Below are 9,550 nucleotides of genomic sequence, written 5' to 3' on the forward strand. Positions count from 1 at the left end.
TTCTTGTTTCTTGCCCTGCTTGTGTGGTGCCTTCCCTGCCCGCCCATGCTTAGGAGTGTCTACTTAGATATTATATACCCCAGCCAGATTTTTCCAGACCAAACTGGCCTCCTATCAGGAGGAAAGAGTCACCTGCATCGGTTTTCCCTGAGGGTGAGACCCAGCAGGTTGAAAGACTTTCCTGTGAAATCTCTGGACTCTGTTTTTCTTATCCTGCCCTGTGTGTGGTGCTTGTCTGACTACAGGTCCCACCAGCATAAGGTGATGCGGTACCTTTAACTTTGGCAGACCCTCCCTGCTGGGGGCGTGGTGGAGACAGAGGAGAGATTGTAGGCTGGTTTTAATGGCTTCAAATTACCAAGCCCTGGTGTCTGAATTCGTTGATGGAGGGATTCCACCTGACTTGGGCTTCACCTCTCCCCTGGGAAAGGCACAGGCTCCAGACAAGCCCCCAAAAGAGCTCACTTCTGCTTATGCCTGGGGCAGTTGCAGCCTGAAAAGTCCTGCCACTGTATTCAGAGGCAGTCAAGCCTTCGTAGATACATAGCCACAAAAATCTCTGTTTCCTTCTCTTTTTTTCCCCTTTTTCTGTCAGTCCTGCCCCCTTGGCACTGGGGCAAAAATTGCAACCTCCGCTTTGATCAGGTTCACCTAAGCTGGGGGCCTATTTTTAGTAGTCAGAATTTGTTAATTAGTTTCACAGTTGGTGTTTGATTGTGCCCAGCCCCTGCTGCTGGTAAAGTCCTTTCCCATTTGGGAAGCAGCCTGTGGGGGAGGGGCGTTGGCTACCGCAGCTTTGGGAACTTACGGTTCTGGGGGGTGCTTGCAGCTGGTCTAGCTGGTCGGACTGGGGTATGCTGTGTGTCCAGTCACTCTCATGGCTCCGGGAGCTGTTCTGTACTGTTTCTGGTTATTTAGTAGTTGTTCTGGAGGACGGACTAAAATGTGTACGTTGTTAAGCCACCATCTTGACCCAGAACTACGTTTTATTCTTAGTCAAATATCAGCAAAAGGTTTTGGAGGTATCAGTGGTAGCTCAACTTATATACACCGTGATTTGCAATTTAGTGTCTTGTGTTGATACAGGTTGGTACCCTGACCTGGGGCCCAGGCATGTCCTCTGCCATATTTGGGGCACCATTGTTTTTCTTTTGTCCGTCCTTCCCAGGGAAGGGCTTTTGCAAAGTCTTGAGTCCTGAAGAAACTTGCTAAATACTTTTTATGGTCAGCTGGATCTGGACCAATTTTGCTTTTATTGCAGTGTGAAAAAGTAAATAAAATAAATTAAAGATAATTTTCCTAATTTAAAGATAGATAGATTTCACCAAAACAAAGGGAAAAAATTAAATTAAAAAAAAAGGGACAGGCCACGATGACTCAACAAGTAGAGTTCTTGCCTGCCATGCTGGAGACCTGGGTTCAGTTCCTGATGACTTCCCATGCAAAAAAAAAAACCTGAAACTAAAAAAACAGGATTTATGACTTTTATTGAAAGATCAAATCACTGGGGTCTTTTACATGTGTCCACAGTTTGCTCTAACAGATGGGCGCTTTCATATGCTCTAAATTTTGCCTCAGTCCCCTCAACTTCCTGTTTGATGGTAACTGGCTCCCTTCACACAGTTTAGATAGAAGCCTGGTCCTGAGGGTTTGACTGTTGCTCTAAGGTATCCATGTCAGAAGAATGCTCCTTTTCTCTTATGTTTTATATTTCTCTAGGCCTGTTTTTTCCCATCACCTCCTACTCTTGACTTTCTTCTCCTTAAGCTTGAGCTCCTCATTTTCTTTGTTTCCAGCCCTTTCTTGTTTTGCCTTTTTCATCTTCCTTAACCCCTTCTCTTCTTCTCTCCCACCTCTCTTCTCATCACTCACCCTTGCCTCCCCATCCCACCCAACAGAGTAAGTTGCTTAAGTCAGATCCGTTTGGAACTCTGATGTCTGGTTGGTCTGAGCTTCAGCTTTGCATTGGACTTAGGCGAATTTAGGAAATTTTTCTATGCACTTTGAGAAAGGTAAATGATTGGTGGCCGAGACCTTCATTATTTTCCTGGAAGGCTCTACTTGGGTACAGAGGTTTTTTTTATGAAGTCTAACTTTTTTCCCTGAGGCTCCAAATGTGGGTGTTGATCTGGCAGAGTAGAGGTTAATCTGGGAAGGGCTCTGTGTGTCTTTTTCCAGATCCCACCCATCCATTGTAATTTACAGTGGCACCAGGTGAAAGCAGCAAAACCTGGGGGCACAGCTCAGTCATTCCTAAGGAGGGAGGTGAGGAGGAGAAGAGGGCCCCTGTGAATGAGTAACGGACAGGTGGGCCCAGTACACTTGGACAGAAGGAACTTGCCTCGGGAGATGAAGGGTAAGAGCCAGATGATGTGAAATTCTTTCTCACTGAAAAATGGATGCACTATTTTAAAATACCTTTTTCTATGAGTGTTTCAGTGCTTTCTGAGAAATCACCTGTTTCCTCATCTACAAAAGTGGGATAAAACTAGTCCCCAACTCATAAAGTTGATGTGGTGACTACATAAATCCACATTTGTGAAGTGCCTAGATTGTCTGGCTCATCATGAGCATACATGAATATCAGCTGTGGTGATGACTATTCTCAGCTTCTCAGGCAATTTTGTTTCTATACCTGAAGAATGGCCATAGTGGTTTATATTCTTGTTCTTGGTGTGAGTGTCTAGAACTTAAGACTTCCCTAAGTGTGAAGGTAAGCAGCACACCACCCCACTCCTTGCCCTGGCTGCCCTTTTTAGTGACTTTCTTAAGGGCATGTGAGATTGAATATTAGGCTTTAGATCCCTGCTTACAGGTGTCTTGAATCTGTAACTGGCCTGGGTAGTCCTTCAAATACTAAGATTTTGTATTCAAAGTCTATCTTTCCCTATGTCAGATTTTGGCTGAAGGTGAAAATAACCATTTGTTACATAAAAGATGAACTCTCTGAAGCCAGGCTTCAGAAACCAATTGAATAACTTTGGGATGGAAAATTCAAATATGTAGAACACACTACCTAAGCTGTGAATAATAACTTCAGCGATTGACCCTTCATGGGATGGAAGTTACTCTTCTATACTACATTCTGTAGGAGCAAGAGCTAGTCTGTCCTTTGAACCCTGACTGGAATGGAGTTGAGCCCAGTCTGAGAAACTCAGTTATGCTGAATCCCTTGATACTGTTAACATTAGCACGATTCCAGATAAGATTTGCAAGGTGGCTATAAATTCCAATAGGTCCAGTGGTTCTGCTTCATTTAAAGGTTTTTCCTGCTTTGGTATTAAATTTAATTTTATTTTGCATTAGAAAATATTGACTTTTGGCATTTTCTTCCTCCATTTGTAAATTCACCCTTGTAAACTTTTGAAACACATCAAAATATATGATGTAACTTTCCTGATTCTGAATTCTTATTGACATAAAATCTCAAGTAAAGACGTCTTTAATACCAGAGATTTTTGAGAAGCTCAGGAAGATAATGTTTATATTTTAGTATCTGTCAGTGGAATAAAATATGTATTGACAAAAGCTATCTTGAATTCAGTAATGTTAACTGAATCTGTGTTTTGTGAATCTTAGCATCATAGCCCTTTTTTAAAAATAGTACATATTGAGGACGAGCCAAGATGGCAGCTTAGCGAGGTGCAGAATTTAGTTCGTCCTCCAGAACAGCTACTAAATAACCAGGAACAGTACAGAATAGCTCCTGGGACCACGTCAGTGACCAGACACACAGCGTACCCCAGTCTGGACCAGCTGGACTGGCTGTGAGCCCCCCCAGAATCATGAGTTCCCCAAGCCAAGGCAGCCAGCGCCCCTCCCCAACAGGCTGCTTCCCAGAGGGGAAAGGAAAGGAACTTGACCAGCAGCAGGGGCTGAGCACAACTTAGCTTCAAGTGTGGAATTAATTCACAAATTCTGACTACTAAAAATAGGCCCCCAGTTCAGGTGAACCTGGTCAGAGTAGAGCTGGCTCATTTTTGCCCTGGTGCTAACGGGGCAGGGCTGACAGAAAAAGAAAAAAAAAAGGAACAGTGGTTTTTGTGGCTGTGTTTCTATAGAGGCTTGGCTGCCTTTGGATATAGTGGCAGAACTTCTGAGGCTGCAACTGCCCCAGGCATAGGCATAAACAAGCTTCTTTGAGAGCTTGTCTGGAGTTGGTGCCTTCCCCAGGGGAGGGGTGAGGCCCAGTTCTGGTTGAATCCCTCCCTCAAGGAATTCAGACACCAGGGTTTCATAATTTGAAGCCATTAAAACCAGCCTACAACCTCTCCTCTGTCTCTGCCATGCACCCAGTAGGGAGACTCTGCCAGAGTTAAAAGGTACCACATCGTCTTATGCTGGTGGGGCCTGCAGGCAGACAAGTGCCACATACTGGGCAGGACAAGAAAAACAGTGTCCAGAGACTTCACAGGAAAGTCTTTCAACCTGCTGGGTCTCACCCTCAGGGAAAACCAATGCAGGTGACTCTTTCCTCCTGATAGGAGGCCAGTTTGGTCTGGGAAAATCCAGCTGGGGTCTATAATACCTAAGTAGACTGTCCTAAGGGTGGGGGGGCAAAGGCACTGTACAGGCAGGGCAAGAAACAAGAAAACAAGAACTGAAAAATTCTTCTCTGTTAAACAAAACAAAACCTAAGCTAGAGGCCCAGAAAAAGGTGAACTGAAGGTCAGAGAACAGATAGAGAGCAAATTCATCCAGCAAGAAGGCCCTAGATAAAAGACGTGAAAGCAATCTCCAGAATAAACTCATTAAGGTAATTAAATGCCTAGACACCAGCAAAAAAATAACAAATCACACTAGGAAAATTGAAGATATGGCCCAGTCAAAGGAACAAACCAACAATTCAAATGCGATACAGGAGTTGAAACCAAACCATTAATTCAGAATATATCAACAAACAATGAAAACCTCATCAAAAACCAAATCAATGAATTGAAGGAGGATATAAAGTCAAGGAATAAACAAAAAGAAGAAATCAAAAGTCTGAAAAAGCATATCACAGAACTTATGGGAATGAAAGGCATAGTAGAAAAAATAAAAAAAAAGAAAACAATGGAAACCTACAATGGTAGATTTCGAGAAGCAGAACATAGGATTACTAAACTGGAGGACGGATCCTCTGAAATCCAACAAGAACAAGAAAATATGGGGAAAAAGGATAATTTAATTCCCAGAGATCCAGAAATTGAAAAACAATATGAAGCACACAAATATACATGTTTTGGGTGTCCCAGAAGGAGAGGAGAAGGGAAAAGGAGGAGAAAAACTAATGGAAGAAATTATCACTAAAAATTTCCCAACTCTTATGAAAGACTTAAAATTATACATCCAAGAAGTGCAGCATACCCAGAAGAGAATAGATTCAAATAGATGTACTCCAAGACACTTACTATTCAGAATGTTAGAGGTCAAAGAGAAAGAATCTTGAAAGCAGCAAGAGAAAAGCAATCCATCACATACAAGGGAAGCCCAATAAAACTGTATGTAGATTTCTCAGCAGAAACCACGGAGGCAAGAAGACCTTGTTCACTGCCCTCCCTCATGGCCCCAGGACTATGAGTGTGAAAGTGTGAGTGTGACTACTGCTGCTAGAGCTCGGGTGTCCACATGGAGCCCAGTGTGCACTGTGACGAGGTACCCAGGCTGCACCCCTGGCAGGGTTCCCCATCTCGGGGTTGTGAGGTGACCGGAGTCCCTGTGCCCGGTGCCCGAGGGAATGCCACAGCTGCACCCCTGCCAGAGTCCTCCATTTGGGGGCCTGTGGGGTGACTGGGGGCTCAGTGCCCTGCACCCAAATATACACAGGCTTGCTGGCTCCTGTCCCAGCTGTCAGTATCCTTCACTTATCCCTTCCTCTGCCTCATGATTGTCAGGGTGTGAAAGTGTTGGAGCCAGCACCCTTGTGCCCGCAAAACTGTGAGGTGCCTGGGTGGGTTTGTATTAAAGAGTCACCTTTTCTCTTCCAGAGAGTTCCTGTCCAGTGGCATGATGATGGAGTTCAGCACAGCTTACATCAATCTGCATGAGATTACGAGTCCCAGGAGCAGTTCACAGTAAGCCCTTGTCAGCCTGGGACCCCAGGGTGAGGCCATGGGTGGCTGGAAGTGTGTGCTTTCCCTGGTGAAGTCCATCACTTTGGTCTGAAAGGTCTCTGTCCCTTGCAGAATGCGATGACACTTTAGGTGAAGACCCAGCTGCATCTCTGCAGCCCTTAAATGGTGGGGTGGAGCCTGCAGTGGGAGGAGCCTGCTGTGTAGAAGGAGCCTGTCATATGTGGTGGATCCTGCTGTGTGGGTGGAGTCTGTCATATGGGGTGGAGTCTGTGGTGTAGAAGGAGCCTGTCATATGGGGTGGAGCCTGCTGTGTGGGTAGAGTCTGTCATAGGGGGTGAAACCTGCTGTGTAGAAGGAGTCATATGTGGTGGAGCCTACTGTGTGGGTGGAGTCTGTCATATGGAGTGGAGCCTGCTGTGTAGAAGGAACCTGTCATATGGGGTGAAGCCTGCTGTGTGGGTGGAGTCTGTCATATGGGGTGGAGCCTGCAGTGTAGAAGGAGCCTGACATATGGGGTGGAGTCTACTGTGTGGGTGGAGTCTGTCATATGGGGTGGAACCTGCTGTGTAGAAGGAGCCTGTCATATGTGGTGGAGCCTGCTGTGTAGAAGGACCATGTCATATGTGGTGGAGTCTACTGTGTGGGTGGAGTCATATGGGGTGGAGTCTACTGTGTAGGTGGAGTCTGTCATATGGGGTGGAGCCTGCCATGTAGGGCAGAGCCTACGATGTGGGGTGGAAGGTGGAAAGCCCAGAGGGACAGAGTGCTGCACACAGGTGGCTCTGGGACTTCAGAGGAGTGTGGCACCTTCTGCAAGGCTGTGTATGGCCACTTGCAATGGGTAGAGTCTGGTGGAGGCCAGCTACAGACAGGCCAGACCCTCTGTCAGGATAGGTGGAGGCACTTCTGAGCAGGAACCACTCAAGCAGGATTTTGGAAGCTGTTTGCTAGGTGGGAGCATGATCGTCTCAACACCCGCCTGTAGGGAAGCCCCAGCTTTCCTCATAGTGGACTGTTTCCTCACCTCTCCTCCCTGCCTCCCCACCCTCACAGTGTGTGCAGCACCCATGTGGGATGTGTCTTCCCCATGAGGCCTGGTCTGTGTCATCGGCTCGTCCTCGAGCCCAGCACAGGGCTTAACACTGGCAGGAGCATGGCCCCACCTGGGGCTGGATGCATTGATGGGTGCGAGTGCCTAGGCCAGTGTGGGGAAAAGCATGCCATTGGAGGGAGCACAGGGACAGAGGTGCCGCCTTGGGTGCAGGGGCAGTGGGGAGTGGGCCAGGGTTTCTACTGTTGTTAAATCGGGACATCTGTCCCAGTGATAGCAAGGAGCTGTCCTCACCCTTCCTGGCCCCCAATTCCAGCCTCACTAGGCCTCTTCGCCTCATCCGGCCTCACCGCTCCCGGTGCTCAGGCACACCCACAGTGCCCTGTCCTCCGGCAGAGTGCGGCAGGTGCACAGGGGTTGGAGTGCATGGGCAGAGCAGTGCCCAGCAGTGTTCCACCTGTTCATCTGGAGCTCATCCAAGAGTCCGCCCCTCTGCCTGTTCCCTGCTGGGGTGATGGCGCCAGGCCAGCCCGCTGGCTCCCTGCTCTGCCACGCAGCCCTCTCCTGCCACCCTGGCGCTGTCTCCCTCATGCTGGACGTGGTGAAGTAGATCCTGCACTCCAGGGCGTCCGAGAGGGCTGGGCCGCACTGGCCCTGGTGGTCAGCCTACCCGCCCCAGTCCCCTGGCCTCTGGCTGTCAGAGGAGGGAAATTGAATTTTTATAAGACTAATGTGGTGGAGCAATGTTTTTTAGCTGAGTCTGATTCAAAGAATAGGTCATTAATTGAGAGAGGAAATTGAAATGCATTTGTCTTATATGTAAAGGATGTCACAAATATGAAAGGGGTCAGAGTCCTGGCCTGTTCCCAGAATGAAGTTGACCCTTCAGAGGAAGCAGGGGTGGGGACACTTACATGAGGGTTCTATCCCTCACCTGAGCCCCCCCAAGGCCAGGCCCTGCATGCTGTTGGCCCCTACTTTGCCAGGAGGTTGCGCCAAAGCTGTGCTCTGGCCCCAAGTCCCGGTCATCTCACCTTAAGTGACTGGGCAAGTCTTGCTTCCTTGTGGGTACCTGCCCAGGGCCCACACTCGGCTCCCTGGCCTGTGAACTCGCCAGGCCCCCACCAACTACATGTCCCTGGGAAGCCCAGCACTTGGGGGTTCAGGGGGCTTCTGCAGCCGTCCAGATAGTACACCAAGGCCTAGTTGAGACCATGTGGTCAGATGGGAGCCTAGGATGTCCCAGCCCTGGGCAGGGGCCAGGGGTTGCTGATGGGGAGGGAAGCAGGCCCATCAGCCCTGGCCCCTGAGAGCACCCACAGCCACCCTGTGGTGGGGAACGAGGCAGCACACGGGCTGGTGTGGAGGGAGGTTTTCCCTACAGGGCTCTGTGCTGGATGGCCAACTCAGCCTCAGGAAGATGAGGCTGGGAGGACCAATTTGGGAGAAAGGAAGATCTTCTGGGGGGGGTGTTGAGGAGGGAAGGGACCCAAGGGGTGGGGAGGTGGGGTGTGGCAGGGCACTCTGCATGGCTGGGTCTGCGGAGCTGAGTGGGTCCTCCTGGGGCCGCCATCCCCTCTGGGCTCAGTCCAGCCTCCGGATACTCACCAGGACCTTCCCTTGCGTAGCTTCTCATCAGATCATGGAGGGCAGCCAGGCCTCGGGGTGAGACCCTGAGCTCAGCACTGTGACTGTGCTTTGTCAGCCACAGCTTGGGTGGGCTTAGGTGAGGCCATGCATGTGGTGGGCCTGCTCAGGACAGTGCCAGTTGTGGATAGCACCAGGTGTGGACAGGGCCAAGTGCTAGAACAGTGTCGAGTGCTCAGGAGAGTGTGCTGTGTGAACAGCATTGGGTGCTCAGGACAGCACGGGGTGTGAACAGTGCTGGGTGCTCGGTACAGTGTGGGGTGTGGACAACATTGGGTGCTCTGGACAGTGCACGATGTGGACAGTGCTGGGTGCTCAGCACAGTGCTGGGTTTTCAGGACAGTGTGGTGTGTGGACATCATCGGGTATGGACAGCACAGGTATGGACAGGGCCAAGTACTAGGACAGTGCTGGCTACTCAGGACAGTGCCGGGTGTGGACAGCACTACATGTCAACAGTTCTTGCGTGTGGACAGTTCTTGGGTGTGGACAGCATCTAAATGTTAGCTGCTGCTGCTGCCTGCCCTCCCCTCCAGGTGGCCTGTGTTTGCTGAGCCCAGGTCTGTGCAGCCCAAGGAGTCTGTCCCTCCAGTTCTCATCTGTTACAAGGAGCACTGGAGAGAGATCTGTGTCTCTTTACTTGCTTTCAGCCACTGCATCAGTGGGCTTCACTGCCGGCCCATGGGGAGGACGATGGTGAACGTGAGGAGTGGTGGGCAGCGGGGTCTGTGTCTGAAGTAGAGCTTCAGGGATCAGCTGAGGCTTAAGGGCAGTTGGAGCAGAGACCCCAGCACCC

General features: G+C 49.4%; 1 protein-coding gene across 6 annotated transcripts in view; it reads left to right on the top strand.

Moving 5' to 3' along the window:
* The window catches only part of LOC143661910 (mitogen-activated protein kinase kinase kinase 9-like), a 12,940-nt gene extending 6,470 nt beyond the window's left edge, over positions 1-6,470 (top strand). Inside the window, exon 4 of one of the 6 annotated variants that reach the window (XR_013164965.1) lies at positions 5,970-6,470. The gene's annotated coding sequence lies outside the window, so the exon portion shown is untranslated. The other 5 variants (XR_013164964.1, XR_013164963.1, XR_013164962.1 and 2 more) reach the window with 5 other exon arrangements.
* Positions 6,471-9,550: the final 3,080 nt, after the last annotated feature.

Source organism: Tamandua tetradactyla, chromosome 18 (assembly GCF_023851605.1).
Source record: "Tamandua tetradactyla isolate mTamTet1 chromosome 18, mTamTet1.pri, whole genome shotgun sequence".
In the NCBI taxonomy this organism is placed as follows: Eukaryota; Metazoa; Chordata; class Mammalia; order Pilosa; family Myrmecophagidae; genus Tamandua; species Tamandua tetradactyla.